Source organism: Leuresthes tenuis, unplaced genomic scaffold, assembly GCF_036924035.1.
Source record: "Leuresthes tenuis unplaced genomic scaffold, fLeuTen1.0.hap1 SCAF_15, whole genome shotgun sequence".
Classification (NCBI taxonomy): Eukaryota; Metazoa; Chordata; class Actinopteri; order Atheriniformes; family Atherinopsidae; genus Leuresthes; species Leuresthes tenuis.
Window position 1 is genome coordinate 16,329,532 of NW_027325369.1, and position 24,160 is coordinate 16,353,691.

Genomic DNA, 24,160 nt, shown 5'->3' on the forward strand with positions numbered 1-24,160 from the left:
TAGGATGTGATCAACAAATGCCAGAGCAGAATGAAGGGAGAAGAGGGTAGAGCGGAGGAGAAAAACGAACATGGGCCAGCAGATGTTTCAGCTTTTGGGTTTTGGCTCGAAAAGGGCAATTAAGAGCTACCCTTAATGAGACTGGCAGCCACCCCATAAAATGTCTGGTTCAGTGAAAGAGTTGCTCATTAAGCGGAACTGCCCCTCCCTACCCAAAAACAAAAACATCCCCCTCATCACTGTTACCTACCCTGGCTCAGGAAGTGATGGATCAGACATTTGATAGATTGACAACAGTATGTCAAGTTATATTTCTGGCTCTGCTGACACTAAATCGTTTTTTTGTGTGTGTGTGCACTTGAATATGTGTCCTTGTATACTTGCATGTTTGTTGTGTGCCAGGCTGAGTGGGGAAATTATGTGAATTTTCCATGAGGTAGCTAACCATGTACCTCCAACATTGAAGAGCCAAAACAGCCCACTGAACATTACTGATGAGAATGGCTTCATTCAAATACCAAACCAACCAGATTAGGGGCCAAATCTTGTTTTCCCACACTCCATTTCTGCACACTGTAAACTTCTAATTTACCTAATAGGTGGCAATAGCCAGAAAAAGGGCTCTGGAGACCTGGCTAACAGCTGATTATAGGAGTCAGACACAAACACAGACACTGATTTTTTGTCACTGTCTCATACCCAAATCAGGATGAAAGTACATTTAATCGGGCATTGTGCAAATAAAAATTTGATGCACTTTATCTGCGTTAAATTCATATTCTCTCATATTGAATTACAGTTTAGATAGACACAACTCTGTATAACTCAACATTGTAGGTATATGATTAAATGACTACACAGCAGGAAATTGACTCAAATAACTGTTTAAAAAGACTTTAGGCAGAAATAATAATATCTTAATGACTGCTTTTCTATGTGATTTTCCTAAATTAATAAAGTATTTGACTTATAAAGGTGTGACTTAAACTTTTTATATCTGTGATGGACTTCTCTCACTACTCTCTGAGGTTTTACAAAATCTAACCACAGGATCGGTTGATTAACTGGGAAAGGGATATTCCACTCTCACGCTAGCCTGTCCCCAGACCTGTCTGGCATCAGGAGGACTTGGCACAACGCTCCCTATTGAGTCTTGACAAGAACTAGGTCATTTGTAAAGCTCCCACTGGACATGCACAGTGGAAAGAAAATAAACATGGAGATGAACGGAGCTCGACAGGAGGTGGACAAGCTTCCTGCGAGGGCCACAGTGGGATGCTGAGAGTGAGGTTATAATAATGCAGAGCTGTGCTAATGCATTGCTGTTTCTGTTATTTGCTATAGCTGTGGAGATTGTCTTCCTTCTCATATCTAAGTCTTCCTTTCATTGTTCCATATTTTGCGTGTGATGTGGCTGTCCAAGTTTCCTCCTGCTGAGTTCAATAATATTTATCCCATCTTATAAATCATGCAAGAATTCCAAATCCCATATCACTTTCATATTGTACCCCTTTATCCCCACAGTCATTGCTAGCAGGCCCTGGTTAATGTCTGATAGCAATTAAACTTTGGAAAACTTTATAAACAAACAAAATCACAGCACATATGACCTATTGTTCACATCACTCTGAAGCCTTCAACGAGTTTGCAGCACACATGTTGCTGTCATCACCACTAAGACAGGGCTTCTAGAAAGTTCTGGTAGAAACCAGCCGCACAGGAAGTGCGGAGAAAAACACTCAGATGAGAGGCAGGAAATCAGGTGACTTGACTTTAATCCCCCCCCCCCTCAAAGTGTTAAAGAAGAAACAGTCTCATTAGTGCTCACATTTACATCTGAAAGAGCCATATTTCCATCAGTGAAAATGTGAACGGTTCTCAGTCAACAGTCCTTAAAGATATGGAATTGATCCCTACCCCCACATCTTCCCTTTCCTGTGAAACCAAAACGTATGCCTACCAGATGTCCACAGCAAAGATGGGGGGGTTATGAAAGAGCTGAAGACTGCCAGAGGTGTCTTATATCAGAGAAATTATCCTATTGATATAACTTAACACATACCATTGGTCCCCACAGACGTAACAACTCTGTCAAAATTAAAGCCTTAGCTCTTTCAGTTTTTTTCTGAGATAACAGAAGGTGAAGAGCAGCAAGGATTTTTCTTTTTTCTATCAAGTAATCATGTTTTGTCTGTAAAAAGAGGCAGTGGAACCCTTGTCTGTAACTTATACTTCATTTGCAAAGAAATGTTGTAAATAATAACTTTACAGAAGATTTGCCTTCAACAAAGAATAATACTTGTGCTCAAATAAAGATACATGAAATCTCTTTCTAAGCTTGGGTAAGTTCTTGTAAACCATATACATGTAAGGAAACTCAATCCACTGACTAGGCTGGAGTTGTACCATGTAGCACACATGTATACAGACCCTGCTAGATAGATATCTACCCCTAAACCCCTAGAGCATTTCAGTGAATAGATGGGGAGAAGGGTAGACAGTACCTGACATTTACTTAGCACTGAAGGATAGACAGGCCATTGTCTTTGCTGAAATGAGAAACTCTGCCACAGAAGGGCGAATGAAGGAGGAAGAGGGCGGCGTCAGACAACCTGATATCAATCTAATGAAATAAAAGCAAATACTCTGAGGTGGATATCTGGGATATCTAGACGTCATACCCCATTGTCAAGCCCTTTCTCGACCAGGGGAAGGGCACAAGCATAAAAAGGATGAACTCTGGTACACATGCTCACTTTCACTGCCTCAAAATGAGACACATGTCAAACTAAACAAAACTCTCTTGAACCTGAAACTTCTTTAGATGTGACCAAAACAGAGATTTCAAAGGCCTGACTAAGATGGCACTGATGAGCCTTCCAAGATGAAATGTTACTCTGCCATGGTGCTGTTTTTCTGGCTGTCTCTTGATAACTAATCGAGAGATAAACAGCCACGGAGAGAGCAAGACAGGCAGCACATATGGTGGGCAGAAACAAATATATAAGGTAAAGTCAAAGCCAACAGCAGAAGCTGTCTGCTGATATGGATTACTTTCCCGCGCCTGCAGTTGGCCAGACGAAGAGGCTTCCACAAAAACAGTACAAACTGCTCAGCATCCAGAGAAAAAGAGGAAGGGAAAGAAGAAGTCAAGAGCTGGTGAAAGGAAGTGAGACTGAGGCCAGAAAAACATCTGCTCTAGATCCTTTTTAGCGCAGTCCGTCCCCTTCTCACAGAGTGTTGTGTTTGTCCATGAGTAAGAAACACAAGCCAAACACACACATGCACACACACACACACACACACGGACACACAAAGAGATGCTCAGGGATGTGTGAAGGGAGAAGTTAATAAGTCAATAGGACACGGCTCCATATCTTATTGAGCCTTGTTTTAGCAGCGAGTCCAGGAGAATAATAAACAGGACCGACACAAATCAATGTTATCTTTTCACTCATGAGAGTGTAAGGAGCGAGCCAAAGAGCCAAAAAAGAACAAAAAGAGGAGAGGAACAAAATGGAGGAGAAAAAGGGAGGGAACAGAAGACTGAAAAGCCCCCTTCTGACTTGCACTGACCCACATACATTTGCCCAGCTTTTCTAAGGCTCACTCTCTCTTGGCAACCAGCAGCCTCTGTGAAAGAATCCCAGCGTTCAGCCAAAGGCAAAGCCCATGTGAGGGGAGAGGAGGGGAGGAAGGAGAGGATGGCAGAGCGAGAGCAACAGAGAGGGAGATGTGGATGGGTGGACACCAAACCCCTCCTCTTCCTCCTCCTTCTCCTCCTCCTCTTCCTTATGAAGGCCTGCTGTTCCTAGCCACCAGGGCTCAATGGATTCCTCCATAAGCAAGAAGCTGAATATGCACAGACTTTGACATTTGGAGAAGGATTTTTATGAAACTGTAAAGATAAAAACACAACCACACACATATACTCTCTATATATGTTTATGTTTAAGTTTATGCATTTAGCAGACGCTTTTATCCAAAGCGACTTTCAAATGAAGATATAATAAGCTATATAAAAAGCTAACAATAAACTACATAGAAGGAACCCACTATACTATAAAGTACTGAATTATTATGTCTAAATTGATGGTAAATAGACATAATACCTGACATAATATAACATATAGAATTGTGAAATAGCATTTTGCTGTTAAACAAGCCTACATACTGTTATACGATGTGGTTTTGCGGAAGCCAACCCTGGGATCTCTGAACAGTCACAAGATAAACCTGGGAACTTGTGACACGAATAGTGTGGGGTAGAACATGGTGTATTATTATGGTGTGGCTGCTAATGATTAGCAAACTTGTTTAACTCAAAATATTGGGGGGTAAAAACTGAATTAAATCAATCCAAGTCGATAACTGTCAACTAATTATCTTTAATATTAAACTGATATTAATTCCTTTTTTAGGAAAACTTTTTGCTAGTAATTGGTTTGTGAATTAACGCTTTTGATATGCAATATCTTTTTATGTAAAGCTTTTTATGAGATTAGAATTCATATTTGAATATTAAACCCACAGACTGGATAGAAAAGGTTAATGTAGCTTCTGAGGCTAAAATGTGAAGCCAATGTGGCCAGCAGAGGGCCATTGCAGGAAAAATATTTCATCAGAAGCTATGAGAAAATGATCCCATTTCCCACACAGCAACAACAGACGTGCTTCCAAACTGGCTTTAAAACCAGAGGGTAGCATCAACGTGTCCATTTTTTATATACTGTGAATATTTGAATCACAGCTGTTAGATACGTGTATTGAGTGAAAACCACAACACGCCTTACCAAGTAGATGTGAAAAGTAGCATTAAATGGAAAAGATCATGTATAGTGCGTTTGTATCATTCTCACAAACACATGAATGTTTACACCAAGATCTGCATCGCAGTTCAATTTTTTAAACATTGTATAAATTTGATCAAGTTAGAGTTAGTTTAATTCTGTCTTTAATGTGAACACACCAATAATCAGGGACCAAGTTCCACTTATCATCACCTATGTGCTCTGCATCTAAACCTGACATTGACTGGTTTGAAGACTAAGATGCACGTTTGTATGGTGCTGGGAAACTTGTCACCCTTGCAATGACTCAACAGGTTAATTTCATTGCCAGTGCCATGGCGTTGGTATCAGTGCCACTCAATTTCAAGCACAATGCTAAAGGCTGGTTCAAATTCACAAAATAATACATCATACAAAAACTGTACTGTCAGTTCTGAGGCAACTGTTTTGGGAAAGACCGTTAAGTGAGTGGGATTCTATTTCAGAAGATGAAATAAACCTGGCCTCTTTCCCGCCCCAAGTTCCACTGCAACACATTTTGTCTTTTTGAGGTTTTGCCAATGGCCCACTGTAACTTCCAACAACTGTTCAAAAAGTCCAAACCTGAAAACAAATTCAATCATGGATTAAGACCACCTCTTTTTATTGGACAAAGTTTTATGGCCCAGACCTATAATTTTAGTCCAGATCAAACTGAAAAGTACAAAAATCCACCCAGTTTTTGTATTTACAACATTTAAGCAGTTGTAGTGTAGCTTTCTACATCTAGAGTACATATGTATGTTTTTTTCACCTTCATGTGAACTGAAGAATCCAAAAAGACACAACAGAATAATTTTGGCACACTGGATTTTTTTAGTTCAGTGCAGCAGCTGCAATCAGCGGACAAACTGAAAAGAGACCAGTAGAAGGCTTTAATAGGGCATTTGATTGGGGTGTCCAGACTTGTAGCCTAATGATGGATGAATGCAGAGCCTTCTAAGCAACAATGACATAATCAGAGAGCTGTAGGTCAGCGAATGACAGCTGAGTAGCTGTGGCTGAGTGGGAGAAAGAGCCCTTTCAGCCGCAACGCTCATGGACGCTGATCCAAGTTCATTAGCAGTCAGACTGGCTACAGGGCCTGCTGCAGGCTTCTCCATGCAGCACATGACACGCTCATACACATGTATCAGCAAGCTCCGACACACTGAACATCACATAACAGGCAGCTTTTTCTTCTTTAAGTGATTCCGTTTTTGTTCCTAATGGTCCGAGGCTGTGATTTTACTCCCCTACGCTTGCCTTTTAATTGCTCTGGCAATGCGTTTTATCTATAAACAATAAAAGGTTGGGGCTGAAACATTTTTCTCTGGTTTGGCCTCTTCACTAGTAATCATCTATACACTCTCCCCTCTTTTCCTGCCATTAAGCTGTGATGAAGCCAAACCCACAACCCAGCCAAAGAACCTGATAGTCGTGGAACCAGTGCAATTCTCCCCCACCTTGGAATGCATTTCTGCTGCTCTGCACTTTTCACCATCCAACAGGGAATGGATGCAACCCCTAAAAAACCCCACCCGCACTCACCCACTCAGACACAAACACACCTCCACTTGCCTTTTGAGCAATTGCCCTAAAGACCTCGTGGGGCCTACACAAACTGACTGACAGCTGTGAAAAACAACTGAGTACATTTTACTCAAATACCTTTATCTAAACACTAAAAAGACTTATCAAGCAGATTAAGAATGACTTCCTTTTTTGAATATTTATTTTTGTGAAGAAATGAGTTAGTTCCAACCTATCTGGCTTTACAAGTCATGATCACAAAGTTAGCCATTTCTTATTTGACTGTATTCAAACAAATATTCAAATTATGCAATATTTTCTTAGAGGAAAAAAGAAAAAAATTTAGTAGCTGAGGCAAAGTAGCAACTTATTTTTGTCCTTTTTCCACTCCCATTAATCATCTACAAAGCCATCACATTTACCTTATTGACCCACATAGATTGAAAACCACAAGGCTAAATTACTTAATTTCACAGTAAGCCTGTTGTATTACTATACTTAGGACTATGTCTCTGCACTTTATTGTTTGCTCAAAATATTAGGGCTTAATGGCACATGTTTCACTTTAACAGGCTCACACAAAAACCCACAAAGAGCCACAAGCACTCACCTCACACCCTTCTCCTCATAAATGACCACAACTGAACAGAAACAAATTCCACCCCCATTACACTATTCAGCCTCTCTAAACCGCAGCAGCAGTCATGGAGAAAGCGACAGCATTGGCCAAATGTTCCCCATGGCCCTTCACCTGAGTATATGAGCATTTTCAAAGTCCATAATTCACAGACACAGTCACGCATTCACCTCCACAAAGTGCAGCATATTCACTCGGTGCACCTTTCACCCCCTCATTTGAGTCATCCTTTCTATATACTGTACGCCATTCACTTCTTCCATCACGCCCCCAAAACATGCCGTCTTGAAACCTGTTCTGAGTGGGCCTACAAACATGTACAGTAATTTAGTTTGAAGAGGAGGTGTTTGAGTAGAGTGATGAGTCTATGGGTTTGAGACTGAAAATGGGAAAGCAGTGAGTGAAGAAAAGTGTCATGCATCCCTTCAATGAAGCCCCCAGGTTCCTATGGGAATTATTCCACTGCCCCCTGGTGGATCACATACATACAAGCCTCCTCTCATCGACCCCACATACAGTACGCGCTTCTTTCTCACACTACACTGACAGCATACCACGCTGCACAGTTCATTCATCCCCTCTGTAACAATTCAAACTATGCACCTCACTTATTCTCTAATTACTTAGATCTAAGCATGTATATTTGACAAAAAAGACAACTTGTTCACACTCAGGTTTAAGTCAAAGGTGCGCCAATGTGTTCATGTGACAAATGTTTCCACACCCTGCCATGCTATACTCTTCAGATGTACTCGCCTGCAGTTAAGCAGATTACTTCATAAAGGCAGCAACTGGGTTATGACCTGATTCTGGATGCAATGAATGTGGAGGCAAAGAAAAAAAAGACACCTGAGACTTTTTCCCCACCCTGGGGCTAACCATTGTACTGTGTGTGGGTGTTTGTGTGTGTGGGAGTTGCATAGCTTTCAGAGTGAATACCTTTTCCTCTCCACTTTTAAGTTAGCTGTGGCAGAACTCAACACACCATTTGACACTATGTGCCGACCAGCTGAATGGTGCCAAAGGAAGTAGTGTAAAAATGTAATTTGATCAAAACATAACATTCACCAACAGTCACGGCTGTTGCTCAAAAAAACATACATTAGTCTCCTACTAATGTAGTTTGAAACCGAATAATCACTTCTGTTTTACTTATTCAGTCAAAGATAATAAAATAATTCATGTGAAATCATTTGTTTTTCTGTTGGACAAATAGTTGAGATGACTGGACAGTTGTTTTAACCTACTAAACTACATCCTATAGAATTCGATTTCCAGTTATTTGTTCAGTGGGGACACAAGGTTTGCTGACTTTTCATACGTGCTGAAACAGCACGTACAACAAGGCCAACAGAGCTCAAACGTCTGCTTGGCATTTCACAAACATAAACTCATCCTCTTATTATGGGATTGGCTCTGGCCTGGCTGTAACTCTCAGTATTTGATGGAAGTATCACTATCACTAGAATCCCTCACATAAGTGCTGAGATTAATAAGCCAAGTCTCTGACATACAGTGCCAGTATGCAGAATGGCTGGCTCTTACTGTGACATGATACCGTGCCTTGGACCTGATTTTACTTTCTGTATATAACTTGAGTTGTTTCACACATGAACAGCAGACATTTTCTTGAGAATACACACACAGAATTATGTCCTGGCTTTCTCTGTAGATTCCTATTTCTCGAGATGTCTTCTAAAAACTAGAAATAGCCTAGAGCGACATCTGGATAAAGTGCACAGGAAGCAGATAAGGCACAGTAAAAATTTGGGATTACTGTCAGGGACATTTGCAATCTCTCGTGCAGATCCTCTGGAACGTATCGAAAAGGTTTTCAGGGTTGCCTTGCGTATGTGAAAATAGCATTGGAAAAGGAAGTTAATTCAATATATCTCTGGTCTTAAGTGACCAATCCATTCCCACAGGTCCAACATGTTAGTCTATATTCTTTGAAAGAATCCACCAAACCCAGAAAGTTAGTGAGTGTGTGTCTGCATTGCTGTCTGCATGTGCAGATATACAAACTATCCACGTGCCAGTGCTTGCATGCTTCAATCACACTAAAATGAGCACATGCATGTGTGTGTGTGCTTCAATGCAGATTTTCCTACAGGACTTGCAGTGTGGGGTATTTTCCCAGGTCTGCAGTAGAGTAGGTTATGGGCTCTGGCTGCAGCAGGAGGAACATAATAGTTTCATTGACTCAATCACAAGTTCTAACCTGCCAGCTTTGTGGGCATACTGCAGAGTGAGCATTATTGTAAAGAGCCTTTTAAAACTGTTATGAAACCACATTAGCTCCACATGTGCGATGGCACTGGGGTAAAGGAAGTATGTTGTTTTCACACATTCACACACACACAAAGGAGGTCATGAGACCTCGATGGAGTTTTTATTTCGTTTTATGAAGACAGGACAAAGGACAAATTGCTGACAAACCTAATGGAAAAATGAATCTTTTTTCATATGTGGTTTGTTTGTTGCTCATTAAAAAGATGCAGAAGACAGAATAACACTTTGTCTACTAAATGAACGAGCACCTTGAATCTGTTGTTGTGTCGCCACAAGTTGAACGCATCTTTACGTGTATGTGCAAGCAAATGTGTGTATACCAGTTTGTGCACTTGATAATTGCTCATCAGCGTCCAACTGATATGTATGGAAATTGATAACTATGACTAAGCTACAGTCTAAGTTATGATGAAAACACACCCATGTTATGGCCCTAAGGCACCACACCGACCAAATCGTTTGCTTCATCTTCTGTTTTCCAATGAAGGCTGCTCTTGAACTCAGCAGATAAAATACAGTTGAGAATTAAAGGCCAACATGTATGTTTATAATGAACCTATATGGGACAGTCATTATTGTGATGCACCGACTTCAACGTTGACTGTAGGTCCTAATATTGTAGAAACATTATAAAGCTATTTGATCACAGTTTGTGCTTACGTGCTTCTTCACGTGTGTGCGTGTGTGAGATATTCAGAGTGAGATAGATAACATCATCTTTAACAGGCATTGTGACTAAAATGCACAGCCACATCAAAACAATGACAAAGTCAGACCCAAAGTCTCACAAACATTTAAGACTATTCTGTGTGACTCACCTCTGACTCATGAAATCACAAACTCATGAAGATAATGTGCTTTGTTTTCGTACAATTATGATTGTTTTGAGAGGGAGCAGTGCTTTCAGTGTCAGCTAGTACAGACAGAAGAATAAACACCATAATCAAATTGATGTATGGCATTTTTGGCAAAATTCTGTGTGTTTGATATGTACTCTGGTAACAAATAAAAAGAGGAAGCTTCCAAATGACAAAGATAGACTGAATTCCAAGAAATAGAGGGAGGGATGACTACACATGAAATGCTGTTTTGATGCCATCAGAATAGCAAGATGAGTTTTATATCCCGCCCAAGGAAATTTGATGTTTTTAATAATGTACCTGGTCTTTTAAGACTATAAAACCATTCAGAAAACATACTGTATAACACTGCCAACATTGGCTGAATGGGTTATCTTACATACAGTGACAGTAAAAAGTTTTATATTCGATTATAAATTGGTGATTTAAGTACTTTTTAAATTAGGTGTAAGCCTTTCATTTAGTGAAAGGCAGTCTAGCTCATCCTTTCACTGGCTTTCTTTAAAATGCCTTGTCTAACTCTTTCTTATTTGAAGTTACAGACCACACAAATTGGCTCCGCGAAAAGGCATTAATGCATCGAGGCTGAGATACACCGGAAGAATAATCCATAACAAATTTTGGCAATGACTGTCAGTATCTGTGGAAGAATCCCAAACATATCCTCTTTCCAAGGTTCTGCTTATGAATCACTGTGCACAGTTCATAGCAACATAAGCTACAGAACCAAAATTCCATCACCGAAAGCCTTTTCATGTAAAGAAGCACTAAGAGAATCGATGCCTGAAATAGAAAAATGTAAGTGTTTGTGACGGTGACTCAGTGATATACAAACTACAAATAAATTAAAATAGATCCTTAAACCTATAATTTTCTAATATCAGGTAATGGCCTTCGGAACTTATTAACCTTTCTTTTGTGGATCTTATCACGTGGAAAGTTTGTGAAGCCAAGAAATTAAGTTTGTGCATTGTTCTGAGACTATCTATCAACAACAATATGTCAGCCAGTCAACCTTGCAAAAACTGCCGTGTCAACTCCCATGAGTGATTTTTCACACAAACATGAAAGGCGTAGCTTCATTCTCCAGACCCAAACAATCAGGTTAGTTGTATCAGAAAACCGTCCTCCCTCCCTCCTTTTCACCTTATCTGCTCAAACAGGCACTTTACCTTTTATCTACATCTTTAACAGCCCTTGACATTTCACATCTGCTCCGACAAACTCCATAAACACTATCAAATGCTTTCCATATCAAAGTCAATCCCCTGCCGTTTGTCTAAATAAACACGACATGAAGACTTTGGCCTGAATGAGTAACAATGAACTGGTTAAATGAGGTTAAAGTAATTCAAACTAAGTACCGGGAATATTCATAGAACAGTACCTTTGAGTTGTTCACAATCTATTGAACCAACTTTGATGTATACATGTGTGTGTGAAACAAGGAAAAATAAATCCATTAACTGATGTGAGCATGTATGAGTGAGCTGGAGTTGCTGAATTTTTAGTGTAAAGTGATCACTAAGGCATGTATTGATGCACATTTGAATTTCTTTAGATGATATTGAGACTTTGGAATTAACTTACAGAGGCACTCAATTGTCCCCAATGATGAGGCCACACACTCAGAGTATGCCACACACAAAACATTAAGATCGCAATCAACGCACTTTCCCAGGTTAAGAGGGGTCCAGATGGGCTGGGGGATGCTCAGATGGACCACATTCTTGAGAAAATGTAAACCTGCCAGGACATTTTATCAGAATTGGGTGGTCTGCCAGAGTAATGTGGAACAGGCAAGGGCGGATAAAAGCACCAACTGTTGGCGTGCCGCAACGAGCAGACATCAAAGGCGCCGGGCATCCAGTGGAAAGTGACCCGCAGTCCACTCTGGCTCAGTCTGTCACCCAACAGCCTCCCCTGTCCACCAAGATCACAGCTGAACTGTCACAGATCTGCTTCACATGGTCCCGTAGGACTTGAAGATGCACATTCCCAGCATCCCCGATTCCTGGTCAACACCACATAAAGACACCTCCTGGACAGGACTGACATGCGTTGAACCCTTTAACAGCAATCGTATACATAAAATTGGTCATTCAAAGAAAGATTTTTCAAGTCAGTCATAGAAGCATTTACATACTTACATGTACATTTGAAGAATTTTTAGATGCTGTGTCCTGACCTCATTTGAAGACATTCCTTCCTTACTTACCAAGCTAATGCTAAATCTAGAGTTATTTGGAGCCTTAAGCAGATGCAGTTTATCCATTATTTTCTGAAATAAAAGTTTGCAGCTAATTTCCCATTTGTCACGTGAGGAATTATAACGTGGATCTTCAATGGTTTTATCAAACAGACTGTGGTCGTTAAGCGCTGCGCTGCCTGTTTAAACAACCTGGGTTGCTCAACACCCTAGAAAGTACTTTTATTTTTCTAAAATTAGTTTGATGCATTGTCTGAGCCATTTAGGTGTCTAGATGCTCTGTCACACTGTAATAACATGCTCCAAGAGTTATTGAGTACTACAGATCTCATAGGAGATCCCAAGGAAGAGTGGAGCTCAGTGGGTCACTCCATGTCCTGAAAAGATCTGCTTGGGTAGAGGTGTTAATAATTGGAAAACTGAGCTGCTTCTCTGTTTTAATTCTTTAAAACCTCAGGATATTGTGTCAGCCTGTGTTTCCTTAACTAATCTAGGGGGATTGGAATTACTCAATGAAAACATTGAATCCACTTCCATTTTGTTGTAAACTTGTTTTTCACTGAAGAGCCACACATTTTTTCTTTGGTTTATATCAAAATTCGCAACAAACACAAGAACTGCATTAAAGTCAGGTTTACTTCTCAGACCTGCTGACTTCAAAGTCATTGTCTAGACTTGGAAATTGTGGCTCTATGTGAGCCTGACCAAATTGTTTTCTAAGAAAATTAAAGAATGAGGTCAATGATGAACTCAGACAATGAGACAGAAACACTTACTCATCCAGCTCATGCACAGCCATTCACAGAATTTATTGCTGTTTCATGCTAAAAGTCTCTAACCTGCAATTCCGGTTTGCACAATCTATTCTCCATCTCTGCCACTTGAGAAGTCAGTGTATGTGCGTTGCTTGTCAGTGTGTGTATGCCTGCCAGCTTGTGTGATTGACATGTCAGAACAGCCAGAGTAAACTTTAAAGGAGTCATGTGAGTGCTGATGAGAGATTGAAGGGTGTGTTTTAGTATTTAGACATTGTCAGTAAATCAAAGCATGATGACTCACGTTGGTCAAAAGCAGCTCAGAGAAACAAAAGAGCAGCCCTCAGGTAGCGTTCCCAAAGTTACATCACAATGCCTGTGAATTGGCTGCACTGTCTGGCTGCTGGCTCTCAGCCAATTGGTGAGCTGCATGATGGGAAGGGCCTGTCAACATGACGGATGGGGATTAAAGACTATTAGGAACTGGCATCAATTTGAGGAAAATTAAGTCTTGAAAAAACACCACAGCTTCACCCAGCAGGTTAGATCATGCCTCACTTATTTCAATCTCCTGAAAGTTCAGAGATGTTGAGGCGATTCATTGCTATCCTCAGCAGTATCTGAGAGTGGAAATGTCAGAAACAGACTCAACAGCATTACTGATCTTCGATAGTTTAGAAAAATATATATCTTTCGTGGTATTATACCAAAGGTCTTTAATGATTTACTGGCAGCAGCAGTAGTAAAGAGCACTCCTGTCTTTGATTGTGTGTTTATATCGTCATTGTAACAACCTTAAAAGTATAAATGGTGAAGTAAAGTTGTACTGGAAAGTTCCACTGCCATGTTGCCTGAGTGTGACCCACTTAGCACAAAAGCATCTATTTAGATGAACAGCTAATCTACCTAATATGTTTTTTTTGTCACCAAATTGTTTAATTTGTAAAATGTCAAGGAATGGGAGAAAAATGTCTTGTAGGCAGAAACGAACCTGAAACGTGGGAAAAGTTTCCTCTAAGAGAAAGACAGTTGCTGATTACTTTGTGGCAATTGATGAACCAAGAAATAATCTCAGCCCACTAAACATATGACGGTTTAAAGGTTTTTCTATTTTAAAGTATTTCATTTCCACGATAAACTGCAGCCCTTAAAAGGTGTGCTCTGCAGCTATCAAGGCATCTGACAAGCAAATCTAAGCCACATTAAGCAGCAGCTTTAATTCAATTTCCATTATGGCGCAGAACAGTTTATCCACATTTATGAACTTGCAGAGCTTTTAGGTGACTGTTTGTGAAATCTGTACTAGTAATTGCTTTGATTTGTGTGTGGTTGTCTTACACTGTGCATTAAAGATGTGATCTGTGGAGAGGGTTGACATCTGTGTTCTTATTCCTTCAAGCTGCGTACAACCCACTTGAGAGCTTTTACGGGGACACCGAAGTTATGACCTTGGCCATTTGTCATAATTACACCTGACATTGGAAACTTCTCCTGTCACACTGAAAATGGCTCCAGTCGAACAACTTCTGCAGCAGTCACCTGCAAGTAATCACTCATCCACCTTCTCCTTTTCCTTAAACACACACTCTTACACACTTTTAAGCGTACAGTACCCACATCTTCGTCAACAGAGGGGCCATTCTGTTGCCAGATGCTGTCGTGCAAAGCTGCAGCAGAAGACTATTTTCATAATGACAAGAGAGATTTGTAGAAAGGGGGAGAGCTGCTGTGGAGAGTAGACATGATGTAAAATAACTTAACTGCTTCATAAAATGCAGCAGGAGAGGAGGGAGGCAGGCAAGCGGGTAAGAGGAAAGAGAAGCTCCCATGAGGGGAGCAGGCGAGTGGAGGACCACAGTCTGACAACAAAAACCACGCTCAGATCTGCGCCAAAATCAACATGAGCAAACAGAGCAGATGCTGTTTTTGTTGCTGCCAAATTACTCTTTTTGCTACTTGACCCTTTTTTGGTTGGTGGGTAAACATGTCTCATTATGCATTTCCCTGCTGTACTTTAACCCTCTATTTCCCATTTATAGGCAGTGTAAAATGTTTGAGAAAAAGCTTATCATAAAACATGTTGCAGTTAAAAAAGTATTTATCAGTGTATTGAAAAATAGGCAATAATGCTATGAAAAAACTTCATGACTGCAATGACCTTTCATAATGTAAAAACAGTTTAATCAATCAACACTAAAAATGTCCCCGTTTCTTCTCATTGATGTGTACAATAAAAAAAGATATATATTTATCTATATATGACGACTGGTTACACAACTACTTGTGAATCCTTTAGAGAAGTAATTACACAAAGCGTTGAGCCCCACAGTCTTACAATATGTATCTCAAACATAGTTGTCCGTCCTTGTGATGAACATTAAAATTAACAGCTCAGTACTGGCCTGAGACTGGCTACAGTACAAGTTTCCTCTCCACACCTCCATCACAGTCAGAGGACGAATAATCACGCAGCTGAACTCACAGGTGGCTCTCTGCAGAGTTCAGCGGGTCATCCACTGCTTACTGTTGCACCTTAAAAAATATCAGCTGTCAATCCACACATCAAAGCAGCTCTAAGAATAAGCGCCTACTGTGCTCCCCTGCTTTTAGCCTCACCAGCCTGAGAAGGTGAAGGGGTATGGGTGGCCATGTTGTAGTTGAGGCCTGCACCACGAAATTGGTCCCAAGCAGGAAATCACACTGTTTGCCTTGACTCTGAAATGGGGGCTTTTCTGAACAGAGCGAATGGCTGAAAAAGCAACAACTATGGATGTCCAGCATATTTCGTAATCAGACGTCATACTGCTGCACACCTGTACAAACAGCAGTTGTACTGTAGCCTCCTGTAGTGGCTCCCATGAACATGGCAAAAAGCCCTGGGTGAGTAATGTAGCCTACAGTTTATGTCATATTTGGGCTGGTGTACATAAGTGTTGAATGAGAACTAAAAGAAACAGTAGATCTGATGAAAAGCAGCAGTGCCCCCACACATCAAGTTGAAGTGTCACATGTTAATTTAAAGTCTCAGAAATAAGGTATACTTAGATTTTTACCACTCACAAGATACTGTACATCCGAGAAGTCGTGAGATGATTACAGGGGTAGGACATAAAGAATTGAAAATTCTGCACAACAAACTGCTATTCCTTGTTTTACTCTTCTGAAATGATTGTTTTTTTTAATCATATATTTTTGTTAATCACTGTTCAGGTGAAATAACTCTGGTTTCCAAGCTTTGATGATCAGGTAAACTGAACGTTAAGCTTTGAACCTTGGTGTAAAATCTAACTGCAGCTGTCAAAAACTGTGCAGCTCAATAAAAAGTTAAATATTTTCCTCTAAAATGTAATGGTGTGCAAGCGTTAAGAGCATGACAATGAACTATGTTCATGCAAAGGTCAAGTAAGTCAACAGGAACGTTAGATACACTACTTCGGTAACTGCACTTAATTGACTTCACTCACTGGGCCTATACTATACTGTCCACAGCTGTATTAACACAGCAGTAACTCTGTTTCTATATCAAAACCTTAAAGTGGTGTCACTACTCCTGGGTTAAGAAAAAAAGGTCACGCCAACTCAGAGTGTTAAGTATGGAATCCACAAGCCAACAAGAGCAAACTAAGACCCAAACACAGCAGGACACACTCAAGCAAACCCACAGCCAATTAACAGAATGGTAACCTGGTGCTCTTAAGAGGTTTGTGTCAAACTCGGCCAACACCGCCACAGCTGGCAGTTTGGAAGCGCCACGTAGAAAACACAAACACTTCCTTCTGCAGACCAGTCAGTCTCCCAAAGCTGGAAAACCTGATGAGCACATTACAACCCGTGTGGCTTATGCAACAAGGAGTCCGGCTCTGGGGATGAGTTAGATTCTTATCTTTGAACTATAAAATATTATGTGTCCAGGAGCACTCGTGAATATTTGTGCAGCAGCGGTTGTAATCAGTGTAAACAGACAGGTGATGTGACAGTCATGCAGTTAGGCACAGTTAAGCTTTAACTTTGATATGCTCCTGCATATCTCCTGCATATGCTCCTGCAGGTCATTCGTAACACACAAAGAGGCGGGAATGAGTGTGACGAGTACGTTTCTACATTCTTCAAGTATTAACAACATGGAAAAAATAAGTCACTTATTTCCCTGAAAACCTACCCTGCCGAAGTTTGAAAACATTTTAAACAGATTTAGTCACCACTTGTGCACAGAAATGAATTAATCCTTCTTGTTTTTGGATTGATATCAAAGGTTTGAAACCACTAGGATCATTGGTCAGGTATTGCATTTTTGGTGACCAATCCACGATCGAGTTGGGATTGGAGGACATAGCTAACTTAGTTTTGAAGGACCCAACAAATCCAGCTGCTTCAGATTGATTGCACCTAAAACCATAAAACCTAACCAAACTATGATGACGATAGAATGTGCTAAATGCAAGGACTCCCACAAAGAAGGGAACAAGGACAGGCCCAGTGTGGCTGGCATCTGTTCGAAGGTTAGCAGACCGTGTTAAGACATAACGCAGATCATGGCCTTTGGGCCTGCTGGATTCAGGGGAAGCTGGCATCAGTTACATTGGACCAAATAAGACACTCAGATCAGTGCCCATAAACCAAGATCAGAAGGGGCCAATGTTGGACAAGAACACACAGAAATAAAAAAATAAAAAATGGTACTCACCCAAGAACTCTGAAGGTGTGGAAAGATAGATGTTGAATGTGCACCAGAAAAATAGTTTCTGTTGCTCCTGTTGCCAAATTTTTGGAGCACATAAGAAGCAGCAGCAGACTGGTTTTAAATAACTGCTCCTATTCTGTGTGTTTCCCACAGCTATCACCATAATTCAGACTTTGCTGCATTTCTGGAGAGGACAGCTGACTCTAATGCTCATGGACACATAGTACAGGTAATCAGTGAAGAAAGATGTTTTCATCTGCTTTACTTGGATGTAAAATACAACAAAGCAATATTAACAAAACATTGCAATATGGAATTTTTTGTTAACGTTTCAGTTACCGATAGTCTAGTCGTATCCAATTAGTTAAATAGTAAATACGTTGTATTATTTAAACGCTTTTCTTTTCTCTGTAAAATTGAAATCTGAAAAGTAATTTGACGATAAACCTGTCAAATTAAACCTGTCAAATGAAATAAAATTGAAATGTCTCTTTTTCTTATCTACATAATAAAGTTGACACATAATGCATCACAAAATGAAAACATTCAATTACATAAGAGCAGTATTTCATTTCCTGTTTGAAGTGTTCACAAGCGAAGTTTAATCATTGAACTCTCAACAACATCCTGCCTTCTCAGAAAGGATTATAAGAACAAAAGACTGGAAACCGCTTGTTTAATAATTGATGATTATACAGTTATCACAGTTTAAATAAGAACTTTGTTATGATAATATAGGTAAGATTTCTAAAAAGGAAACTGCTTAAGTAAAGCACAAGCACCTAAAAATGACTGGTTCCCCCTCTTAAGAACATCAAAGGTTGGGGATAATACAGATGCAAACATTTGCCCATTAACTGATACATGGAAATACAGGAGGTTATAAATTGATTATTTATAGTGCAAATAGTTACTCTGAATATGGAAAACAGTTTGCACACAGTTGGGCATGGCAGTGGAACATTTCTTCTTCTTGGCAGGTTCTCCCTTGACCTCAGACCTAGATCCCGCTTGAATGCTGCCCGGTTATAAAAGCACTTTTCACCAGAGCTCAACACTGACATGTTGCGTAAATCAGATTGTTTGCAGCAAGATCATGAGAGGGCTTTGAAGCTGTACAGTTGTTTTTGCTGTATATCCCTCCTAACTCCCCTGAATCCAAGTCTGTCAAACAGTAATATTCAGTAAAACCTCAGTAAAAAACTGTGTCTCACTACTTAACGCTGCAGATTTATACTTCAGTACAGGCAACCATCTTACCAGCTCCTCAGCCGACTTCCAATTCAATTAATCGCTCTTGAAATAAAATACATGTTAAGCAGCGTGGGAAAGCACTGTTCCTTCTTGTTATGCAAAGCCTTGCAGGAGATAAGCTGTGACCGTTGACAAAACGGCAGGTTTCTAGAGCTCTACAGATGGCCACAGGTTCAAACTGTCATCATCAAATATGCGCAAACCGGCTGCCTGTTGTGTCTTTGCATAGGAGCTTTGCCAGATATGAAGAGTAATTTTACTAACTGGCAAGCTGAGAAATGAGACTGAGAGCTAAACCAAATATAGAAGGTTGCCATTCAGGATCTGTCATCTCATATATCTATGCTAATCTACAGGACTCACATGCCTTAAGACAGGTTATAGCTCATGAGTAGCTGTGTTTTGACCTTGGGGAAAGCACCTGAGAAGAAAGAACAGCTCCTTTGCAAGTTTGCTGATAATCCACCTATCTGCAATGCTGCACTGTAATTAAAGCTAGGCAAAGGATATTGTTTGGGCTACATTCATCATTACAGATTAAGGCAAGAGGGCTGAATAATACAGTGTGACAACTGTAACGATTTGTTCATATGGTAGAATCTGTATTTAAGCAAATTAATCTCTATTACTGACATTAAAACATGTCTGCCTCTTTAATAACTTATTGGCTAAGTCTATAAAAAGCAATTGACTCTAAGTTTGTACATTGTAAAAGCAAGAAGTTTCAAATGCTAGGCTAAAATCAAAATTCCACTATGCTAATATGCTCACAGTGAGTATGCTAGCATGCTAAAGTTCAGCAGGTAGCGATGCTCTTTCACTATGCTCAGCGTTTTGGCTAACGTTTGCTAATAATGAAAAACAAAAACAGATTAAAATTGATCACAATGCCATAGTTTTTCATGTATTTGGTCATTAACATAGTCACACGGATTCATCCTGTGGGTGCTGTTGCTCTGAACAAAATATTATCTTTTTGTTTGTTTATATATATATTATATATAAATGTGTGTATATATTTGTATATATATATATATATATATATATATATATATATATATATATATATATATATATATATATATATATATATATATATATATATGTATGTATATGGGTTAGGGATACTTCAGAATGACAAAGCAAAATCATAATGAAGTGTTTTGATAGTTTAGTAGAAGTACTACTATTTCTACTACTACTACCACTACTATTACTACTATATAATGATAATAATTTTAATAATAAGGTAAATATTCCACTTATATTAATATAGACCTTTTCACAGCAGACATTTTTACTCCTGACCATGGAAAGCACAGGTGTAAAGAATGACATTAACGATGGTTCAATTCCTTGTTGTGCCTCAGTAAACCTTAACAATGAACCAGTATGCACAACTGCAGCACCTTCCGCTAAGTGGAAAGTAGACATTGTTAAAGCACCTGTGTGTTTGCTATTATGAAATGTCAGGATGTCTGCTGTCAGGAAGGGTCTACAAAGAACTCTCCGCCAGTTCCTAATTTAAGCGCCTTTGGCAGCTTTAACTCTTCTCAGAAGGATCTTAAAAGCTTGGCACACCTTTCCTTTTGGCAGAATCTTCAAAATCAACCAAGCTGGATGGAGAATGTTAGTGCACAGCTATTTTTATGTCTCTCCAGAGATGCTCAGATAGGTTCTGTTACAACTATGGCTTGACCACTTAAGGACTTTCACAGTTTTCCTGAATCCACCGCTGTATTTTCTTGGTGGTGGGTTTCAGGTCTTGTTGAAAAGAAAACCCGCATTTGCAGTTGTTTAACAAAACAGTTGAAAACTTTTCATATGCATTGTATATTTTGTTATCAACATAATGACCATGGTTGGTCTCCAAACTCAGGTGTCAAGCTCCATACATGAAGAGTGAGGATTAAACATGAAAGAGAAGCTATCAAGCAAAACCTTTATTTTTGTGTAGGGTAACTTTAATCTAATCCATGTGAAGAAATCATCAACATCATAGTGGTTCTTTGCTACTAGCCTGATGTATCCATGTATGTAACATGAATCTATAGCAGGCAAATGAGAAAGCAAACAGAAAAAAATAGTCTCAAAGTGAAATGGGTGGAGTTAAATAATCTGACAAGCTGTTTTGCGCCATGTTGCCATTTCAGTAGATTTATGTACTATGTGTATTCTGTATGTGTTAAAACATACAGTATTGTAAGGTCATGAAAAGGAGGGAGTGATCAACAAGCCAACTCCCCGTCTCTAGCTGGGACGACATTGGTTGCTGGAGGGCCTGACTGCCAAGCGGCCTACATGAGAGGAAAAAGTGACAAAAAGGGCCCGAGTTTTCCAGCAGGATCTGAGCAAAAGATGCAGACTCTGTCCAAAGCTGTGAAGGCATGAAAGTACTTCGGCAAAGGCATGACGCATTCGCTCATTCACACGTCAGACAAGTTTCCTTTCAATGGAGAGCTCTTTGCTCGCTGGCTCTGATTCAGTGGAAATGCTAAAGTTGAGGCTATTCCTTGATTTGATTGAACTATTCAGTTTGTTGGCAACTCACTTCAAGCTCTGCACCCCACCCGCCGCTATCCCTCACACCCTTACTGGCGTTCAGTAAATGCACCATGACGCTGTCATTCGCCTCCCCGCTCTCTGATGCCAACCTGACATTCAGCTGTAAAGTCGGTTTAGAAAAAAAAAAAGTCACAATCATCCTTTGCGAAATAATTAGTTGAATGGAATAATGTAATTTTAAAAATGACATAACTTTCCATGATTAGACTGAATAGAATGTACTGAATAGGTTTAGGGCGGGTGGGGGGTGTATTATGGATTTAATGTGGATTTGAGTCATTTGTGTTCGAATGGAGAGGACAGATTTAAAGGAAAACTCGCATTTGCTGTGGCTCACTTATACATATTTTGCATCTCTCTTTTTTTTTAACATTAACAGCAGTAGATCTTCTTCAGATTAGGTATGAAGCCTTGAGTCTGAAGACAGTAAGATCACTTTGTGGTTACTTCCTTCTGAAAATAAATGTGTAAATATCAAACATGTCCATAAATGCCTATAGTATATGCATAAACATGCACAACTTTTTCATTTCTGTTATGACTACTGTCCACAAGACAGGAACAGCTGTCATTTGTAGTTTACATAACTCCGTTTGTAGGTTCTTTTTTTTTTTCTAGCTCCAATCCCAGAATACTTTTCAAGCATTAGGGGAGCCCTCTGTGGAGTGACTGTGTGGTGATTGGTCCTGTTTATTCAAGTGTTGACGGGAAATAAAAAAGAATTTTAAAAAAAAGTAACCGTAAAAGGTTTCTCTAAGCTTTAACCTTAAAACAAATGAAAAAATAAGAAACACATGGACAAACAGTGAAGCAGAGGGTGCATTGAGCCAATATGAGATAAAGGAATAACAGCCTCATTTTGACCTGTCCACCAACAACCGGTTGGCTGTTATGTCACACCTTTTTTTGTGTCAAAGGACTCGTAATCCACATAACTTAAAGTTATTCATGGGAGGGATCAGTTAAGACTCTATTAACACTATTACTGTCATGTATGCATTTTCTTTGACTGTGCCTGTGAAAATTAGCAGTCTGTTAGACTCATCGAGTGGTTTCAGTAAGGTCAGGGTACATGCACTTGGCGTTATTGAGGAGAATCCACATCATCAATCCCTAAACTCTTATCAGTTTACATCTCCTGTTAAGCAAACTCTACCCCAGACATAGAGAACAATGAAGTCGCACAAGAAAGGCCTGGTGGTGTGCACATGTGAACTGCACAACACACTTACAAAACAGTCGTTAGAATCTGCCTCGGGGAAGACACTTGTCAACAGCGTTGTGCAGATTACAGGTTGCGCATCTCCATATTTGGAGTGCGAGTGACTGATTGGAAGAAACCCAATGAAGCCATATGCTGAAGCTGTCAAATGAGGCAGGGTCATTGCAGCTTTGGGCCATTAGTTCAGCAGAATGTGAGAAGTAGACACACCCCCATACAGGTAAGTAGACATTACGCTGGTAGAGAGCCCCAGGGCCGGGGAGGCCTCGTAGTCAAGGATTTAATGGCCCACATACTCTCTACCTAGAGCAAGGTGTGGTAGCAAAAGAGGGAGGGGAGGGGGGTTTCTTTGTCTTTTTTTTTCTCAAGGTTTCTTTTACAAGCATATATATATCTTTCATTGCAGCATTGTATGAATAAGCACATTTGACTTTTTATAATGTTTATTTAATACTGAACTGCCATGACATTTAAGTTGTCTGACAAAAGGGGGATGTTGGTTCCTGTAAAATCTTACAACTGTGCAGAGCACAAAGTTATATTTTAGCTGATCTTTATGATGTTACTTGGAAAGCTCAGTCATATGAACAGCCTGCTGGACAAATTAATTGTTCTGTACAGACTGATGACTCAAGATAAGCCCGTTACCTCCTGTTGCGATACCAAAGCTGCTTTTTGGTGGTGAAAAAGAGCCATCAGGTGGTTGAATTTTTGTATTGCAGCTGTGGACAGGCGCTGTGGCTCTTCACTTTTACATATGAATAAATGGAAAGTACTTCTAGGCTATAAACCTACTGCATAAGTCATCATAGCATTTTTTTCTTTATCTTTTGGATGCTTTTTTTTAGGAGAGAGAACGTTTGATGATTGCATGCCAAGACAAAAACATGCCAGTTTTACCTACACCATATATTATATGCCGCCATGCTTTTTAACAAAAGTTGAATGTAATTTACACTTTAGCAATGGTAATGATAATTAGAAGCCATTAGAAACTTGGTCTGCTGTTTGAAATGGAAAAAGAGACAACAAAGATGTGCAAATGAGCGATAATCATGAAAATAGCTCCAAGATAAACATTAAATGCCGAAACCGAGAATCCTAATTTTCAATTTGGCAACACAAAATGTTTACTTATTATTTTTCCTAAAGTTGTGACTGGAGCATTTTCACACACGTGTTGCATCGCTTCCTCTTGTTAGTTTATGAGAGTCGAGGAGATTTGAGGTGTAAAAAGCTGCCTCACTTTCCCAAGTGAAACGTTTTCGTGTTCTCGTTGGATGTAGGACTTCAACCGGTCAGCAGGTCAGAACCTCCTTTCATGGGAATTTTTTTTTCTGTGAG